Raw genomic sequence first — 22,007 nt, 5'->3', positions numbered from 1 at the left:
AGCCCTCCATATAGTATAATGGCCCCCACATAGCCCTCCATACAGTATAATGGCCCCCACATAGCCCTCCATATAGTATAATGGCCCCCACATAGCCCTCCATATAGTATAATGGCCCCCACATAGCCCTCCATACAGTATAATGGCCCCCACATAGCCCTCCTAACAGTATAATGGCCCCCACATAGCCCTCTATATAGTATAATGGCCCCACATAGCCCTCTATATAGCATAATGGCCCCACATAGCCCTCCATATAGTATAATGGCCCCACATAGCCCTCCATATAGTATAATGGCCCCCACTTAGCCCTCCATATAGTATAATGGCCCCCACATAGCCCTCCATATAGAATAATGGCCCTGCATAGCCCTCCATATAGTATAATGGCCCTACATAGCCCTCCAAACAGTATAATGCCCCCCACATAGCCCTCCAAACAGTATAATGCCCCCCACATAGCCCTCCATATAGTATAATGGCCCCCACATAGCCCTCCATATAGTATAATGGCCCCACATAGCCCTCTATATAGCATAATGGCCCCACATAGCCCTCCATATAGTATAATGGCCCCCACTTAGCCCTCCATATAGTATAATGGCCCCCACATAGCCCTCCATATAGAATAATGGCCCTGCATAGCCCTCCATATAGTATAATGGCCCTACATAGCCCTCCAAACAGTATAATGCCCCCCACATAGCCCTCCATATAGTATAATGGCCCCCACATAGCCCTCCATATAGTATAATGGCCCCACATAGCCCTCCATATAGTATAATGACCCCACATAACCCTCCATATAGTATAATGGCCCCCACTTAGCCTTCCATATAGTATAATGGCCCCCACATAGCCCTTCATATAGTATAATGGCCCCACATAGCCCTCCATATAGTATAATGGCCCCACTTAGCCCTCCATATAGTATAATGGCCCCCACGTAGCCCTCCATATAGAATAATGGCCCCGCATAGCCCTACATATAGTATAATGCCCCCACATAGCCCTCCATATATTATAAAGCCCCCCACATAGCCCTCCAAACAGTATAATGCCCCCACATAGCCCTCCATATAGTATAATGGCCCCCACATAGCCCTCCATATAGTATAATGGCCCCACATAGCCCTCCATATAATATAATGGCCCCACATAGCCCTCCATATAGTATAATGGCCCCCACTTAGCCCAACATAATGTATAAATGCTGCCACATAGCCCGCTCTATATTATAATGGCCCCCACATAGCCCTCCATATAGTATAATGGCCCCACATAGCCCTCCATATAGTATAATGGCCCCACATAGCCCTCCATACAGTATAATGGCCCCCACATAGCCCTCCATATAGTATAATGGCCCCCACATAGCCCTCCATACAGTATAATGGCCCCCACATAGCCCTCTATATAGTATAATGGCCCCACATAGCCTTCCATATAGTATAATGGCCCCACATAGCCCTCCATATAGTATAATGGCCCCCACTTAGCCCTCCATATAGTATAATGGCCCCCACATAGCCCTCCATATAGAATAATGGCCCCGCATAGCCCTCCATATAGTATAATGGCCCCACATAGCCCTCCAAACAGTATAATGCCCCCACATAGCCCTCCATATAGTATAATGGCCCCCACATAGCCCTCCATATAGTATAATGCCCCCCACATAGCCCTCCATATAGTATAATGGCCCCCACATAGCCCTCCATATAGTATAATGGCCCCACATAGCCCTCCATATAGTATAATGGCCCCACATAGCCCTCCATATAGTATAATGGCCCCCACATAGCCCTCCATATAGTTTAATGGCCCCCACATAGCCCTCCATATAGTATAATGGCCCCCACTTAGACCAACATAATGTATAAATGCCGCCACATAGCCCGCTCTATATTATAATGGCCCCTGTTGTGAATTCTCTTACTTCTGAGTTTGGGCTCCCTCTGGTGGTTACTGTGGGTAGTGGAGCTGGCGGCGCTATCAGCAGAGCACTGTGTGCGGCACTATCATCAGAGCACTGTGTGCGGCGATATAATCAGAGCACTGCGTGCGGCACTATCATCAGAGCACTGCGTGCGGCACTATCATCAGAGCACGTGTGCTCACATCTTTCACCGGATAGAACTGATTCATTTTTCACTATTTCGCTTCTGTCAACGTAATATACTCCGGCGCTGAAATTACAGATGTTCGTAATAAATTATTCATCACCCCGCAGGCATCCTGTGTACGTCGGCGATGGCGGATAACCCCTGGCCTGGCCATCCATCACGGGTGGCTATGTGCTGCAAACGGGGCGCCGCGCCCTTCCGTCCATTAGTCTTCATTTAGTGAGATTTTTTTCAATTTTTCACTTTTTGTTTTCAATTCACAGCAATAATTAAAGGGATTTTCCATTTAGACTAGTTTTATTTTTGTAAACAGAAATATCCCTTTAAGTGGTGCCCCCTCCTGGTGACCAAGTGCGCCTACCACCACCAGAGGTAAGGGGGCACCAGGTACCTGTTGTCCCATCCACTTATATTTGTTGACAATGCTCATTTTCCTGGGACAATTCTGACAGCTGAACCCAAAAAGGGGCATGGTTTAGCAAAGCCGCACCCAAAAGTTCATATTTTGGGGCAGTACTGAAAGTGGGGCTTGAATGTCCTAAATTTTGTGTTCTACAGGTTGACACATACGCTCAGGCCCTTATTTTGGCCAACAAAAATTTAATGTCAGGGTGTCCTGGAGGTTGAATCACCAACTGTGGGAACCCAGCAGGAAATCTATTTCCCTACAGCTCCCCTATAGGGGAAATAAGGTATTACAAAATTCTCTAAAAAAAAATCTGTAAAACTTTTTTTTCTAATTCAAGGACCTGTCAGCTCCTGTAAAGTAAGCGGGAAGATTTTGTAACTATTCTGGCTAATAGAAAACTGCCCTAAATAGTGCACCCACAATCACCCCAGAATGGGTTACTTAAAGGGAACCTGTCACTGGCCATACATATCTGATTTTTCCCACTGGTATAAATGCCCCTGTTCTCCTGAATCCGGCGTTGTTTTTCTTTTGTTCCTGCGCCTCTCCGTTCCTGAGATATGGCCCCTTCTGTAGATATGTAGTCTTTTTGGCTCAGTGGGGGTGGTACTCAGTTATTCCTTGTGGGCGTCATCTTCTTTATGACCACACCCAATTGACTACCAAAGGCTCAAGAAAAAACAGTCATATCTCAGTAATGGAGAGGAGTAGAAACAAAATAAAAATATCGCCGGATTCAGGAGAACAGCGGCTTTTACACCGGCTAAAAACATTACAAATTTATGGCAAGTGACAGGTCCTCCTTAAAGAACCCCTTAAAGTTACTCTACCCAGGATCTAAAAAAAACAATAATACTCCATTAATGTCCGAAAAGCTGATATAGGAGGAGCTGTTTGCAGACATAGCTGCAACAGTGGTGTTCCTCCTTAAGTATGTCAGAATATGAAGAGACAGAAGGATCTACAGAAGCCTCATACATGGAAGATCTGGGGTCAGTTTTCCAAGATGTTTGGAACAACTTCCTTCATAAAGTCACTGGCTGGCCCTAAACTCAACCTTCCACACATGTACACAAAATTGCAATCTTAAAGGGGCAATCCACCCTTCATAAGGATAACTGACCGGTAGAGCTGAGCTACTTGCCATAGAAAACGGTCCTCTTAAAGTGACAGTACACCTATTTGTAAGAAAGCATTGGGAGAGACATGTTTAATCCTCATATAGGGTCAGCCCTGAAGTTTTAGGGTCCGGGCAGAGCTATCCTTATTGCAACTTGTCGGCAGGACAGGAATTGATGAGTCAGTCCCTCGTGATCGATGCAGACGTCAGCGATGAGCGTAACCAAGACGAATTGACGCAGGCTTTGGAATATTAATACGTTTTCTGCTCTCGTCTCGCTTTCTCTTGGGTCCAGGGGCTGCAGATCAAGCGATGACGATCGACCGACTGACGGGGTAAAGAAAAATCAATAATCAAAAAATGATAGAAAAAGATGAATCCAGGAGCCAGCTCGGGGTTTGGCGGCAGGACCGGCCCTTTAAGAGTTATTTTTCTGGAGTTTTTCCCTCTCCGGCTGTGAATCAGCCCCGGCCGCGCTGTGCGGAGTCTTATTTTAGAAACTCAACAAGAAAGTAATGAAATTCATGGATGGATCTCATCAGCTCGTCTTCCTCCTGAATGCCTCAGCGCCCATCGCGGCCCGACGATCGTTTGTCCAAGCGTCAAGAACCGACAGGAAATCTATAGGTTAATAAAAGGTGAATTATCTCCAACCTCACCAGGGCGGCCATTGTGCCTGCGGGCACCGGGGTCAGGATGGGTGGGCTGTGGGTCCACGCCGAAGCGGGAGGAGAGGTCACATGTGATGGCGGCAGATGGCAGCGCCCCCTGTACCCCGAGTGTCATTATCCTGCTCCCCCAGTGTCATTCTCCTGCACCCCCAGTGTCATTCTGCACCCCCAGTGTCATTCTCCTGTACCCCCAGTGTCATTATCCTGCTCCCCAGTGTCATTCTCCTGTTCCCCAGTGTCATTATCCTGCTCCCCCAGTGTCATTATCCTGCACCCCCAGTGTCATTATCCTGCAACCCCAGTGTCATTATCCTGCTCCCCCAGTGTCATTATCCTACACCCCCAGTGTCATTATCCTGCAACCCCAGTGTCATTATCCTGTACCCCCAGTGTCATTATCCTGCACCCCCAGTGTCATTATCCTGCAACCCCAGTGTCATTATCCTGTACCCCCAGTGTCATTATCCTGCACCCCCAGTGCCATTATCCTGTCCCCCGAGTGTCATTCTCCTGCACCCCCAGTGTCATTATCCTGTACCCCGAGTATCATTCTCCTGCACCCCCAGTGTCATTATCCTGCTCCCCCAGTGTCATTCTCCTGCACCCCCAGTGTCATTATCCTGCTCCTCCAGTGTCATTCTCCTGCACCCCCAGTGTCATTATCCTGTACCCTCAGTGTCATTATCCTGCACCCCCAGTGTCATTCTCCTGCACCCCCAGTGTCATTCTCCTGCACCCCCAGTGCCATTATCCTGTCCCCCGAGTGTCATTATCCTGCACCCCCAGTGTCATTATCCTGTACCCCAGTGTCATTATCCTGCTCCCCCAGTGTCATTCTCCTGTACCCCAGTGTCATTATCCTGTACCCCAGTGTCATTATCCTGCTCCCCCAGTGTCATTCTCCTGCACCCCCAGTGTCATTATCCTGTACCCCCAGTGTCATTATCCTGTACCCCCAGTGTCATTATCCTGTACCCCGAGTGTCAGTGTCATTATCTGTACCCCGAATGTCAGTGTCATTATCCTGTACCCCCAGTGTCATTATCCTGCTCCCCCAGTGTCATTCTCCTGCACCCCCAGTGTCATTATCCTGTACCCCCAGTGTCATTCTCCTGCACCCCCAGTGCCATTATCCTGTCCCCGAGTGTCATTATCCTGCTCCCCAAGTGTCATCCTGCACCCCCAGTGTCATTATCCTGCTCCCCCAGTGTCATTCTCCTGCACCCCCAGTGTCATTATCCTGCTCCCCCAGTGTCATTATCCTGTACCCCAGTGTCATTATCCTGCTCCCCCAGTGTCATTATCCTGTACCCCAGTGTCATTATCCTGCACCCCCAGTGTCATTATCCTGTACCCCCAGTGTCATTATCCTGTACCCCCAGTGTCATTATCCTGTACCCCGAGTGTCAGTGTCATTATCTGTACCCCGAATGTCAGTGTCATTATCCTGTACCCCCAGTGTCATTATCCTGCTCCCCCAGTGTCATTATCCTGCTCCCCCAGTGTCATTATCCTGTACCCCAGTGTCATTATCCTGCTCCCCCAGTGTCATTATCCTGCTCCCCCAGTGTCATTCTCCTGCACCCCAGTGTCATTATCCTGTACCCCAGAGTCATTATCCTGCACCTCCAGTGTCATTCTCCTGTACCCCAGTGTCATTATCCTGCTCCCCCAGTGTCATTCTCCTGCACCCTCAGTGTCATTATCCTGTACCCCCAGTGTCATTATCCTGTACCCCCAGTGTCATTATCCTGCACCCCCAGTGTCATTATCCTGCTCCCCCAGTGTCATTATCCTGTACCCCCAGTGTCATTATCCTGCACCCCAGTGTCATTATCCTGTACCCCCAGTGTCATTATCCTGTACCCCCAGTGTCATTATCCTGCTCCCCCAGTGTCATTATCCTGTACCCCCAGTGTCATTATCCTGCACCCCCAGTGTCATTATCCTGCTCCCCCAGTGTCATTATCCTGTACCCCCAGTGTCATTATCCTGCACCCCCAGTGTCATTATCCTGTACCCCCAGTGTCATTATCCTGTACCCCCAGTGTCATTATCCTGCACCCCCAGTGTCATTATCCTGTACCCCCAGTGTCATTATCCTGTACCCCCAGTGTCATTATCCTGTACCCCCAGTGTCATTATCCTGTACCCCGAGTGTCAGTGTCATTATCTGTACCCCGAATGTCAGTGTCATTATCATGTACCCCCAGTGTCATTATCCTGCTCCCCCAGTGTCATTATCCTGCTCCCCCAGTGTCATTATCCTGTACCCCAGTGTCATTATCCTGCTCCCCCAGTGTCATTCTCCTGCACCCTCAGTGTCATTCTCCTGCACCCCAGTGTCATTATCCTGTACCCCAGAGTCATTATCCTGCACCTCCAGTGTCATTCTCCTGTACCCCAGTGTCATTATCCTGCTCCCCCAGTGTCATTCTCCTGCACCCTCAGTGTCATTATCCTGTACCCCCAGTGTCATTATCCTGTACCCCCAGTGTCATTATCCTGCACCCCCAGTGTCATTATCCTGCTCCCCCAGTGTCATTATCCTGCACCCCCAGTGTCATTCTCCTGCACCCCCAGTGTCATTATCCTGCTCCCCCAGTGTCATTCTCCTGCACCCCCAGTGTCATTATCCTGTACCCCCAGTGTCATTATCCTGCACCCCGAGTGCATTATCCTGCACCCCCAGTGTCATTATCCTGCTCCCCCAGTGTCATTCTCCTGCACCCCCAGTGTCATTATCCTGTACCCTCAGTGTCATTATCCTGCACCCCCAGTGTCATTCTCCTGCACCCCCAGTGTCATTATCCTGTACCCCCAGTGTCATTATCCTGCACCTCCAGTGTCATTATCCTGCACCTCCAGTGTCATTATCCTGTACTCCGAGTGTCATTATCCTGGCATCACCCATTGGTTGTGTCAGTAGTTTGTTGCCCGGAGGAGTAACTGAGGAGCGTCACAATGTGAGTTTCAGTGTGAGGAGTCGGGGGGATTAGGGAGCGGTTTCTCCTCTGATCTGCTCTGACAGATCCCGGACCCCTATAATTATTTGCTTATTAGGAGGGGACCCGACCCCTCGCCCGCCCGGAGGAGCCATTATCGGTTTCTCCCAGGCATGGATGGATGTCCGCGTTCTTAGCATTCCCCATGCGGGGGCTGGCCGGGACTCCCGGGGGCAGATCCTGAGCGTCTCATGTTCCCGGCTTTATTATATACAATTACCCTTTAATAACTGGAAGCGTTTCTGTATGAACCCGAGACACGGACTCCGCTGATCCCCGTCGCTGGCAGCTGCGACGCGCGTCCCTGTGTAATTACACGGCTGTAATCTGACGTGAGAGCAAAATAATAAAATACATCAGCGGAGACATTTCCATGGAAATCCGCGGCTTCTGCGGGCACAATATACTCGTGTAACGCTCCGACATCTCGGGGGGAGTCTGGGGGGCTACACTGCCATATATAAGTCATACGTGAAGAGTGCGACCATAAACTGCAAGAACCTCTACCAATCACCAAAAGGGGGTACATCGGGGATGATATCATTAAAGGGGGACTCCTCCTTTCCAGAAGAGACTCTGCCATTCTGGAGAAGATCCAAACTGGACCACTCAGCATTTACACAGACAGACTTAATTATTTTAATTGCGGACGGAGTAATACATTATATCTCCTGCGGGGGAGCTGTGGGGAAATCGAACACTTGGTTCCAGATTGATTGTGCGGATGGTGTAATACCTTATATCTCCTGAGCAGGAGCTGTGGGGAAATCGAACACTTGCATCCAGATTGATTGTGCAGATAGTATAATACCTTATATCTCCTGCGGGGGAGCTGTGGGGAAATCGAACACTTGCTTCCAGATTGATTGTGCGGATGGTGTAATACCTTATATCTCCTGCGGGGGAGCTGTGGAGAAATCGAACACTTGCTTCTAGATTGATTGTGCGGATGGTGTAATACCTCATATGTTCTGCGGGGGAGCTGTGAGGAAATCGAACACTTGCTTCCAAATTGATTGTGTGGATGGTGGAATACCTCATATGTCCTGCGGGGGAGCTGTGTAGAAATTGAACACTTGTTTCCAGATTGATTGTGCGGATGGTGTAATACCTTATATCTCCTGAGCAGGAGCTGTGGGGAAATCAAACACTTGCATCCAGATTGATTGTGCGGATAGTATAATACCTTATATCTCCTGTGGGGGAGCTGTGGAGAAATCGAACACTTGCTTCTAGATTGATTGTGCGGATGGTGTAATACCTCATATGTTCTGCGGGGGAGCTGTGAGGAAATCGAACACTTGCTTCCAAATTGATTGTGTGGATGGTGTAATACCTCATATGTCCTGCGGGGGAGCTGTGTAGAAATTGAACACTTGTTTCCAGATTGATTGTGCGGATGGTGTAATACCTTATATCTCCTGAGCAGGAGCTGTGGGGAAATCGAACACTTGCATCCAGATTGATTGTGCGGATAGTATAATACCTTATATCTCCTGCGGGGGAGCTGTGGAGAAATCGAACACTTGCTTCTAGATTGATTGTGCGGATGGTGTAATACCTCATATGTTCTGCGGGGGAGCTGTGAGGAAATCGAACACTTGCTTCCAAATTGATTGTGTGGATGGTGTAATACCTCATATGTCCTGCTGGGGAGCTGTGTAGAAATTGGACACTTGTTTCCAGATTGATTGTGCGGATGGTGTAATACCTTATATCTCCTGAGCAGGAGCTGTGGGGAAATTGAACACTTGCTTCCAGATTGATTGTGTGGATGGTGTAATACCTCATATGTCCTGCTGGGGAGCTGTGTAGAAATTGGACACTTGTTTCCAGATTGATTGTGCGGATGGTGTAATACCTTATATCTCCTGCGGGGGAGCTGTGGGGAAATCGAACACTTGCTTCCAGATTGATTGTGCGGATAGTATAATACCTTATATCTCCTGAGCGGGAGCTGTGGGGAAATCGAACAGTTGCTTCTAGATTAATTGTGCGGATGGTGTAATACCTCATATGTTCTGCGGGGGAGCTGTGAGGAAATCGAACACTTGCTTCCAAATTGATTGTGTGGATGGTGTAATACCTCATATGTCCTGCGGGGGAGCTGTGTAGAAATTGAACACTTGTTTCCAGATTGATTGTGCGGATGGTGTAATACCTTATATCTCCTGAGCAGGAGCTGTGGGGAAATCGAACACTTGCATCCAGATTGATTGTGCGGATAGTATAATACCTTATATCTCCTGCGGGGGAGCTGTGGAGAAATCGAACACTTGCTTCTAGATTGATTGTGCGGATGGTGTAATACCTCATATGTTCTGCGGGGGAGCTGTGAGGAAATCGAACACTTGCTTCCAAATTGATTGTGTGGATGGTGTAATACCTCATATGTCCTGCTGGGGAGCTGTGTAGAAATTGGACACTTGTTTCCAGATTGATTGTGCGGATGGTGTAATACCTTATATCTCCTGAGCAGGAGCTGTGGGGAAATTGAACACTTGCTTCCAGATTGATTGTGTGGATGGTGTAATACCTCATATGTCCTGCTGGGGAGCTGTGTAGAAATTGGACACTTGTTTCCAGATTGATTGTGCGGATGGTGTAATACCTTATATCTCCTGCGGGGGAGCTGTGGGGAAATCGAACACTTGCTTCCAGATTGATTGTGCGGATAGTATAATACCTTATATCTCCTGAGCGGGAGCTGTGGGGAAATCGAACAGTTGCTTCCAGATTGATTGTGCGGATGGTGTAATACCTTATATCTCCTGCGGGGGAGCTGTGGGGAAATCGAACACTTGCTTCCAGATTGATTGTGCGGATGGTGTAATACCTTATATCTCCTGCGGGGGAGCTGTGGGGAAATCGAACACTTGCTTCCAGATTGATTGTGCAGATGGTGTAATACCTTATATCACCTGCGGGGGAGCTGTGGGGAAATTGAACACTCGCTTCCAGATTGATTGTGCGGATGGTGTAACGCCTTATATCTCCTGCGGGGGAGCTGTGGAGAAATCGAACACTTGCTTCCAGATTGATTGTGCAGATGGTGTAATACCTTATATCACCTGTGGGGGAGCTGTGGGGAAATCGAACACTTGCTTCCAGATTGATTGGGCAGATGGTGTAATACCTTATATCACCTGCGGGGGAGCTGTGGGGAAATTGAACACTTGCTTCCAGATTGATTGTGCGGATGGTGTAATACCTTATATCTCCTGCGGGGGAGCTGTGGGGAAATCGAACAATTGCTTCCAGATTGATTGTGCAGATGGTGTAATACCTTATATCACCTGCGGGGGAGCTGTGGGGAAATCGAACACTTGCTTCCAGATTGATTGGGCAGATGGTGTAATACCTTATATCTCCTGCGGGGGAGCTGTGGGGAAATCGAACACTTGCTTCCAGATTGATTGTGCGGATGGTGTAACACCTTATATGTCCTGCGGGGGAGCTGTGGGGAAATCGAACACTTGCTTCCAGATTGATTGTGCAGATAGTGTAATACCTTATATCTCCTGCGGGGGAGCTGTGGGGAAATTGAACACTTGCTTCCAGATTGATTGTGCGGATGGTGTAATACCTTATATCACCTGCGGAGGAGCTGTGGGGAAATTGAACACTTGCTTCCAGATTGATTGTGCGGATGGTGTAACACCTTATATCTCCTGCGTGGGAGCTGTGGGGAAATCGAACACTTGCTTCCAGATTGATTGTGCAGATAGTGTAATACCTTATATCTCCTGCGGGAGAGCTGTGGGGAAATCGAACACTTGCTTCCAGATTGATTATGCGGATGGTGTAATACCTTATATCACCTGCAGGGGAACTGTGGGGAAATTGAACACTTGCTTCCAGATTGATTGTGCGGATGGTGTAACACCTTATATCTCCTGCGGGGGAGCTGTGGGGAAATCGAACACTTGCTTCCAGATTGATTGTGTGGATGGTGTAATACCTTATATCTCCTGCGGGGGAGCTGTGGGGAAATCGAACATTTGCTTCCAGATTGATTGTTAGATTCCAGTTGGTCATTGAGGATAACATGTTTATCAGGTTTTTTTTTTGTGGCTCATCACACCAGTGGGGGTTATACCGTGATGATATTATTAAAGGAGTTAGGGGTTAATTAGTCTTAAAATCATTAAATGGGGTCTCCATGTCTAAAAATTAATTTTTAGAGGAGGGTTCCACATTATGAAACATCTATACAGAGCGTCTCTCACTCTGGTGGACTCAGCATTACACAGACAACCTATTACCTTTAATCAGTGATGGTGTAATACCTCATATCTCCTGCAGGGGAGCTGTAGGGAAATTGAAATGTTACTTCCAGGTGGTGTCACCGATTGCAGCTGGTCCCTGGAGATATTAGCAGCGAGATAACCTGTGCTAACTTTTTGGGCACATTACACCAGTGGGAGGTTGATCAGTGATGAAATCATTAAAGGAGGTCTCCGGGCTCTAAACTCATTTTCAGAAAAAGGTTCCTCATTTTTTAGCACTACAACTCCTAGTCTGGAGGACTCACCATCACACAGGCAGCCTATTACCGTGAATCAGAAGTTGTGTAATACCTCATTTCGCCTGCGGGGGAGCTGTAGGGAAATTGAATTGTTACTTACAGGTGGCGTCACAGGTTCCAGCCGATCTCTGAGGATTTGGAGCAGCGGGATAACACGTGATCAGCTTATTTTTGGGTCACTTCACTTCAGTGGGGGTTGATCAGTCTTGATATCATTAAAGGGGAGGTCTCCAGGTCTGAAAACTAATTTTTAAGAAGAGGGTTCCCCTTTCTGAAACATCTACAAAGAGCGTCTCTCACTCTGGAGGACTCAGCATTACAAAGACAGCCTATTACCTTGATTCAGAAGCAGTGTAATACCTCATTTCTCCTGCGGGGGAGCTGTAGGGAAACTGAATTGTTACTTCCAGCTGGGTGACGACCCCGGGTGAAAGTTGTGAAAGCTGCCATATTGGTTGTCAGCTGCCTAAGAGGGCGATTTAAGGACTTTCTCACTGTTCCAGTTTCTTCCACTTTTTCCGATAATCTCCGTGTTTGATGACATTTCTTTATGTGGGAAGATTGGAGATCAGCGTGAAAATTGCGGCTCGTCGTCTGGAAAAGCTCAATCACCTTAAAGGAGACATTTTTACAGATTTTTGGACTCTTAAAAGCCGTCTCCCGCGGCGTCTGTGAGCGGTAATGAGGCGCGGTGAGCGGCGGCGTTACATCTCACCCTCCCGGTAATGCTCGGCTGTAATGTAATCGGTCGGGTACGCCGTCCGCAATCTGCGGTAATATCTGCGTGACGAGCGGCGGGGTTCCCCTTTAACTGCAGAGCTGGTAAATTGCGGCTCGTTATATTACTCGCCGTACATTATGTTCCCCTCCTGCGCTGCGGCCGTTACACCGCCGCTGTACGTGCTTGTATTAGTGCCGCGCGGCAGAAGTCTGGCAATCATCGCTGAATTACCTGATTCCGGTCGCACGCGGGCGAAGAGGATGATTTATTTCCTTCTGGCTTTTTAAGGGCAATTTTTGCAACAAATTGGAAAACGTTTTCCAAAATTGGAGGCAAACAAATATCTGCCCCCCCCCCCCCCCTCGAGTCCAGAGACATAATGTTCGTCTCTACCCGACAGTCACAGTTCTCAATGTGAAGAGTTATTTGTGGCTGTGCCGACATGTGTTATCTAAATAATGCTGCCATATACTGCACATATAACACCACCATACGTACAACTGCCAGACCGTGCACAAATAATACAGCCAAGTACTTATATATTACCACCATAAAGCAATACAACAAAAACCTGCACATGTACTACCGCCAAACCGTGCACAAGTAATACCACCATAAACTACTTAGATATTCCCGCAATACAACCAAAAACCTGCACATGTACTCATGCCATACCATGCACAAATAATACCGCCATTAACTACTTTTATATTATCACCTTACAGCACACACTTACAATGATGTAACCAAAAACCTGCACAATACACATATTCTACCACCATACAGTGCACAAATCATACTGCCAAATATTGCACATGTACAACTACTATACCGTGCACAAATAATACCGCCAAAATTCTCATATATTATCACCATAGAGCACACCAACCTGCAGAATGCACATAGAGTGTGAGCGCGCACAGGATTGATGTGCTGAGGGTGAGTGTGCGGAGGATGAGTGCATGGAGGGTGCGTGCCTGGAGTATAAGTGTGAAGAGGGTGCATGCACAGAGGGTAAGTGCGCAGAGATTGAGTGTGCAAGTGCGCATAGAGTGAGTGCCTGGAGGGTGAGTGCACGGACGGTGTGTGCATATAGGGTGAGTGAGCAGAGGGTGCGTGCACATAGGGGAAGGGTGCGTGCACGTAGGGTGCGTGCACAGAGAGTGAGTGCGTGATGGGTGTGTGCACATAGGGAGAGTGAGTGGAGTGTCAGTTCCCGGAGAGTTAGTGTGCATAGGGTGAGTACACAAAGGGTGAGTGTGTGGAGGGTAAATGCACGGAGGGTGGGTGCGCGGAGGATGCGTACATGCATAGTGAGTGTGCGGAGGACGTGAGTGTGCGGAGGATGCGTGCACGCAGGGTGAGTGTGCGGAGGATGTGAGTGTGTGGAGGATGCGTGCACGCAGGGTGAGTATGCGGAGGATGTGTGCGTGCAGGGTGAGTGTGCGGAGGATGTGAGTGTGTGGAGGATGCGTGCATGCAGGGTGAGTGTGTGGAGGATGCGTGCATGCAGGGTGAGTGTGTGGAGGATGTGTGCGCGCAGGGTGAGTGTGCGGAGGATGCGTGCATGCAGGATGAGTGTGCGGAGAGAGAGTGTGCGGAGGATGCATGCGCGCAGGGTGAGTGTGCGGAGAGTGAGTGTGCGGAAGATGCATGCGCGCAGGGTGAGTATGCGGAGGATGCGTGCACGCAGGATGAGTGTGCGGAGAGTGAGTGTGCGGAGGATGCAGGCGCGCAGGGTGAATGTGCGGAGAGTGAGTGTGCGGACGATTTGTGTGCGCAGGGCGAGTGTGCGGAGGGTGAGTGTGCGGAGGGTGCGTGCACAGGAGGACCGGAGGGGGCGATTATTTTACTGTTTAGCTGATAAAACAATTTTTATACCGCTTAACGACAAGACGCTCCGACGCTTCAATGTTTGTTTTTCTGTTTCTTCCCGAGGCTTTTGTGCTTCTTGTTTTTCCTTCAGCACAAGAGTAATTTCATCAGAAGCTTTGACGGAGTCGTGGAAATAACAATGGCCGCCCGGGGATGGGGGAATATATTTCGGAGATCCACGACTTTACAAAACAGACTCACATAAACACTTGTATCTATACACTGCTCAAAAAAATGAAGGGAACACTTAAACAACAGAATCTAACTCCAAGTGAATCAAACTTCTGTGAAATCAAACTGTCCACTTAGGAAGCAACACTGACTGACAATCAATGTCACATGCTGTTGTGCAAATGGAATAGACAACAGATGGAAATTATTGGCAATTATCAAGACACCGTCAATAAAGGAGTGGTTCTGCAGGTGGGGACCACAGACCACATCTCAGTACCAGTGCTTTCTAGCTGATGTTTTGGCCACTTTTGAATGTTGGTTGTGCTTTCACACTCGTGGTAGCATGAGACGGACTCTACAACCCACACAAGTGGCTCAGGTAGTGCAGCTCATCCAGGATGGCACATCAATGCGAGCTGTGGCAAGAAGGTTTGCTGTGTCTGTCAGCGTAGTGTCCAGAGGCTGGAGGCGCTACCAGGAGACAGGCCAGTACACCAGGAGACGTGGAGGGGGCTGTAGGAGGGTAACAGCCCATCAGCAGGACCGCTACCTCCGCCTTTGTGCAAGGAAGAACAAGAGGAGCACTGCCAGAGCCCGGCAAAATGACCTCCAGCAGGTCACAAATGTGCATGTGTCTGTACAAACGGTTAGAAAAAGACTCCATGAGGATGGTCTCAGTGCCCAACGTCCACAGATGGGGGTTGTGCTCACAGCCCAACACCGTGCAGGACGCTTGGCATTTGCCACAGAACACCAGGATTGGCAAAGTCACCACTGGCGCCCTGTGCTCTTCACAGATGAAAGCAGGCTCACACTGAGCACATGTGACAGACGTGACAGAGTCTGGAGACGCCGTGGAGAGCGATCTGCTGCCTGCAACATCCTTCAGCATGACCGGTTTGGCAGTGGGTCAGTAATGGGGTGGGGTGGCATTTCTTTGGAGGGCCGCACAGCCCTCCATGTGCTCGCCAGAGGTAGCCTGACTGCCATTAGGTACCGAGATGAGATCCTCACACCCCTTGTGAGACCATATGCTGGTGCGGTGGGCCCTGGTTCCTCTTAATGCAGGACAATGCTAGACCTCATGTAGCTGGAGTGTGTCAGCAGTTCCTGCAAGATGAAGGCATTGAAGCTATGGACTGGCCCGCCCGTTCCCCAGACCTGAATCTGACTGAGCACATCTGGGACATCATGTCTCGCTCCATCCACCAACGTCACGTTGCACCACAGACTGTCCAGGAGTTGGCGGATGCTTTAGTCCAGGTCTGGGAGGAGATCCCTCAGGAGACCATCCACCACCTCATCAGGAGCATGCCCAGGCGTTGTACGGAGGTCATACAGGCACGTGGAGGCCACGCACAATACTGAGCATCATTTTGACTTGTTTTAAGGACATTACAACAAAGTTGGATCAGCTTGTAGTGTGTTATTCCACTTTAATTTTGGGGGGGACTCCAAATCCAGGCCTCCATTGGTTAAGAAATTTGACTTTCATTGATGATTTTTGTGTGGTTTTGTTGTCAGCACATTCAACTTTGTAGAGAACAAAGTATTCAATGAGAATATTTCATTCATTCAGATCTAGGATGAGTTATTTGAGTGTTCCTTTTATTTTTTTGAGCAGTGTATATATAAATGCTGCCATATGGGCGACCGCGACCATCACCCTCTGCAGCTACCTGTGTGCTCCATGTGACCCTGAAGAGGTGAGAATTGGCGAAACCATCTCCTAAATAATGGAGGATGAAGCAGCTGGATGCGATCATTGCTGGTTCTGTTATATGAGATTACGTCGCGGAGCAGCTCACTGCAAAAAAATGTCCAAAAACGTAAAATACCGCGTAACAGATGAAAAAAAATGGTGCCTATGGGGTTAATATGAAGGACTGGAAAAAGGGTTATTCCCACCAGGACATTCTCATACTATAGTGAGAATGACCCTAGGAAAGCAAGATCATCGGATCTCGGGATTACCTCTGGGTTTAGGTTTGGCGGTTTTAATCTCTACTCCACCACCTTATCCCTTGCCGCGGTCATTCATGTTTGCTGGCCGGGTGATGCTGGGGGTAGTAGTCCTCTGTGTCGTTGCTGTAATGTTCTCTGTACGGTTTGGTTCAGGGTCTGTTATGATTTCGGCCACGTGTAACATGACAGCTGTACTGCGGTCATATCAGCCCTCCGCAGCCCCCTGCTCGTCTCCCCTCTCCGTGTTGCAGGCAGTGGACCCCGCTTAGTAACAGCGACACACGGATATAATCAGGTTTTCCAGGAGCAGAGACATTGTGTAACGGCCTCCGGCGCGGTTTAATGTTGTTTTCTCTACAAGCCGCTCTTCAAGCTGTGGAGATATGAAAATTCATGAGCCGGGAATGTCAACTGGAACGTTTCCGTAATACCAAAGTGCAATCTCAGGTAACATCTAATACCGCCGAGCACGAGAATACTGCAAGAGCCCGAAACAACCCGAAACGTCTCATCACCGCGCCTAATTATCTGTAACAGGACAGACTCCAGAGGGGAACACTGCCACATCCTGTCCTGTTACCTGTCATACAAGAACATCACTACTATAATACTGCCCCTATGTACAAGAATAAAACTACTATAATACTGCCCCTATGTACAAGAATATAACTACTATAATACTGCCCCCTATGTACAAGAATATAACTACTATAATACTGCCCCTATGTACAAGAATAAAACTACTATAATACTGCCCCTATGTACAAGAATAAAACTACTATAATACTGTCCCCTATGTACAAGAATATAACTACTATAATACTGTCCCCCTATGTACAAGAATATAACTACTATAATACTGCCCCTATGTACAAGAATAAAACTACTATAATACTGCCCCCTATGTACAAGAATATAACTACTATAATACTGCCCCCTATGTACAAGAATATAACTACTATAATACTGCTCCTATGTACAAGAATATAACTACTATAATACTGCCCCCTATGTACAAGAATATAACTACTATAATACTGTCCCTATGTACAAGAATATAACTACTATAATACTGCCCCCTATGTACAAGAATATAACTACTATAATACTGCTCCTATGTACAAGAACATAACTACTATAATACTGCCCCTATGTACAAGAATAAAACTACTATAATACTGCCCCTATGTACAAGAATATAACTACTATAATACTGCCCCCCTATGTACAAGAATATAACTACTATAATACTGCCCCTATGTACAAGAATAAAACTACTATAATACTGCCCCCTATGTACAAGAATATAACTACTATAATACTGCCCCCTATGTACAAGAATATAACTACTATAATACTGCTCCTATGTACAAGAATATAACTACTATAATACTGCCCCTATGTACAAGAATATAACTACTATAATACTGCCCCTATGTACAAGAATATAACTACTATAATACTGTCCCTATGTACAAGAATATAACTACTTTTAATACTGCCCCCTATGTACAAGAATATAACTACTATAATACTGCTCCTATGTACAAGAATATAACTACTATAATACTGCCCCTATGTACAAGAATAAAACTACTATAATACTGCCCCTATGTACAAGAATATAACTACTATAATACTGCCCCCCTATGTACAAGAATATAACTACTATAATACTGCCCCTATGTACAAGAATAAAACTACTATAATACTGCCCCCTATGTACAAGAATATAACTACTATAATACTGCCCCCTATGTACAAGAATATAACTACTATAATACTGCTCCTATGTACAAGAATATAACTACTATAATACTGCCCCTATGTACAAGAATATAACTACTATAATACTGCTCCTATGTACAAGAATATAACTACTATAATACTGCCCCTATGTACAAGAATATAACTACTATAATACTGCCCCTATGTACAAGAATATAACTACCATAATACTGCTCCTATGTACAAGAATATAAGTACTATAATACTGCTTCTATGTACAAGAATATAACTACTATAATACTGCCCCTATGTACAAGAATATAACTACTATCATACTGCCCCCCATGTACAAGACAATAACTACTATAATACTGCCCCTATGGACAAGAATATAACTACTATAATACTGCCCCCTATGTAAAAGAATATAACTACTATAATACTGCCCCTATGTACAAGAATATAACTACTATAATACTGCCCCCTATGTACAAGACTATAACTACTATAATACTGTCCCTATGTACAATAATATAACTACTATAATACTGCTCCTATGTACAAGAATATAGCTACTATAATACTGCCCCCTATGTACAGGAATATTACTACTATAATACTGCCCCTATGTACAAGAATATAACTACTATAATACTGCTCCTATGTACAAGAATATAACTACTATAATACTGCCCCTATGTCCAAGAATATAGCTACTATAATACTGCCCCTATGTACAAGAATATAACTACTATAATACTGCCTCCTATGTACAAGAATATAACTAGTATAATACTGCTCCTATGTACAAGAATATAACTACTATAATACTGCACCTATGTACAAGAATATAACTACTATAATACTGCCCCTATGTACAAGAATATAACTACTATAATACTGCCCACTATGTACAAGATTATAGCTACTATAATACTGCCCCTATGTACAAGAATATAACTACTATAATACTGCCCCTATGTACAAGAATATAACTACTATAATACTGCTCCTATGAACAAGAATATAACTACTATAATACTACCCCCTATGTACAAGAATATAAATACTATAATACTGCCCCATATGTACAAGAATATAGCTACTATAATACTGCCCCCTATGTACAAGAATATAACTACTATAATAATTCCCCTATGTACAAGAATATAACTACTATAATACTGCCCCCATAACTACTATAATACTGCCCCCTATGTACAAGAATATAACTACTATAATACTGCCCCCTATGTACAAGAATATAAATACTATAATACTGCCCCTCTGTACAAGAATATAACTACTATAATACTGCCCCCTATGTACAAGAATATAACCTCTATAATACTGCCCCTATGTACAAGAATATAACTACTATAATACTGCTCCTATGTACAGGAATATAACTACTATAATACTGCCCCCTATGTACAAGAATATAAATACTACAATACTGCCCCCTATGTACAAGAATATAACTACCATAATACTGCCCCTATGTACAAGAATATAACTACTATAATACTGCCCCCTATGTACAAGAATATAGCTACTATAATACTGCCCCTATGTACAAGAATATAACTACTATAATACTGCTTCCTATGTACAAGAATATAACTAGTATAATACTGCTCCTATGTACAAGAATATAACTACTATAATACTGCCCCCTATGTACAAGAATCTAAATACTATAATACTGCCCCCTATGTATAAGAATATAACTACCATAATACTGCCCTTATGTACGTGAATATAACTACTATAATACTGCCCCCTATGTACAAGAATATAGCAACTATAATACTGCCCCTATGTACAAGAATATAACTACTATAATACTGCCCCCTATGTACAAGAATATAACTACTATAATACTGCCCCTATGTACAAGAATATAACTACTATAATACTGCCCCTATGTACAAGAATATAACTACTATAATACTGCACCCGATGTACAAGAATATAACTACTATAATACTGATTCTATGTACAAGAATATAGCTACTATAATACTACTCCAATATACAAGAATATAACTACTATAATACTGCCCCCTATGTACAAGAATATAACTACTATAATACTGCCCCCTATGTACAAGAATATAAATACTATAATACTGCCCCCTATGTATAAGAATATAACTACCATAATACTGCCCTTATGTACGTGAATATAACTACTATAATACTGCCCCCTATGTACAAGAATATAGCAACTATAATACTGCCCCTATGTACAAGAATATAACTACTATAATACTGCCCCCTATGTACAAGAATATAACTACTATAATACTGCCCCTATGTACAAGAATATAACTACTATAATACTGCCCCTATGTACAAGAATATAACTACTATAATACTGCCCCCTATGTACAAGAATATAACTACTATAATACTGCCCCTATGTACAAGAATATAACTACTTATAACTACTATAATACTGCACCCGATGTACAAGAATATAACTACTATAATACTGATTCTATGTACAAGAATATAGCTACTATAATACTGCTCCAATATACAAGAATATAACTACTATAATACTGCCCCTATGTACAAGAATATAACTACTATAATACTGCCCCCTATGTACAAGAATTTAACTACTATAATACTGCCCCTATGTACAAGAATATAACTACTATCATACTGCCCCCCATGTACAAGACAATAACTACTATAATACTGCCCCTATGGACAAGAATATAACTACTATAATACTGCCCCCTATGTAAAAGAATATAACTACTATAATACTGCCCCTATGTACAAGAATATAACTACTATAATACTGCCCCCTATGTACAAGACTATAACTACTATAATACTGTCCCTATGTACAAGAATATAACTACTATAATACTGCCCCCTATGTACAAGAATATTACTACTATAATACTGCCCCTATGTACAAGAATATAACTACTATAATACTGCCCCTATGTACAAGAATATACCTGCTATAATACTGCTCCTATGTACAAGAATATAACTACTATAATACTGCCCCTATGTACAAGAATATAGCTACTATAATACTGCCCCTATGTACAAGAATATAACTACTATAATACTGCCTCCTATGTACAAGAATATAACTAGTATAATACTGCTCCTATGTACAAGAATATAACTACTATAATACTGCCCCCTATGTACAAGAATATAAATACTATAATACTGCCCCTTTGTATAAGAATATAACTACCATAATACTGCACCTATGTACGTCAATATAACTACTATAATACTGCCCCCTATGTACAAGAATATAGCTACTATAATACTGCCCCTATGTACAAGAATATAACTACTATAATACTGCCCCCTATGTACAAGAATATAACTACTATAATACTGCCCCTATGTACAAGAATCTAACTACTATAGTACTGCCCCTATGTACAAGAATATAACTACTATAATACTGCCCCTATGAACAAGAATATAACTACTATAATACTGCCCCTATGTACAGGAATATAACTACTATAATACTGCCCCCTATGTACAAGAATATAAATACTACAATACTGCCCCCTATGTACAAGAATATAACTACCATAATACTGCCCCTATGTACAAGAATATAACTACTATAATACTGCTCCTATGTACAAGAATATAACTACTATAATACTGCCCCTATGTACAAGAATATA

At 45.0% G+C, this 22,007-nt stretch overlaps 1 long non-coding RNA gene across 1 annotated transcript in view; it reads left to right on the top strand.

The window, feature by feature from the left end:
• The first annotated feature begins 3,493 nt into the window (after window positions 1-3,493).
• The window catches only part of LOC141048565 (uncharacterized), a 133,489-nt gene continuing 114,975 nt past the window's right edge, over window positions 3,494-22,007 (top strand). Inside the window, exon 1 of the long non-coding RNA XR_012220087.1 lies at window positions 3,494-4,293. This is a non-coding gene — a long non-coding RNA (uncharacterized lncRNA). The remainder of the gene's footprint in view (window positions 4,294-22,007) is intronic.

This window comes from Dendrobates tinctorius, unplaced genomic scaffold (genome assembly GCF_039654945.1).
Source record: "Dendrobates tinctorius isolate UK_male_01 unplaced genomic scaffold, ASM3965494v1 ptg000136l, whole genome shotgun sequence".
In the NCBI taxonomy this organism is placed as follows: Eukaryota; Metazoa; Chordata; class Amphibia; order Anura; family Dendrobatidae; genus Dendrobates; species Dendrobates tinctorius.
The sequence above is the reverse complement of the archived record's forward strand: the minus strand, read 5'-3'. Positions and strand labels throughout refer to the sequence as shown.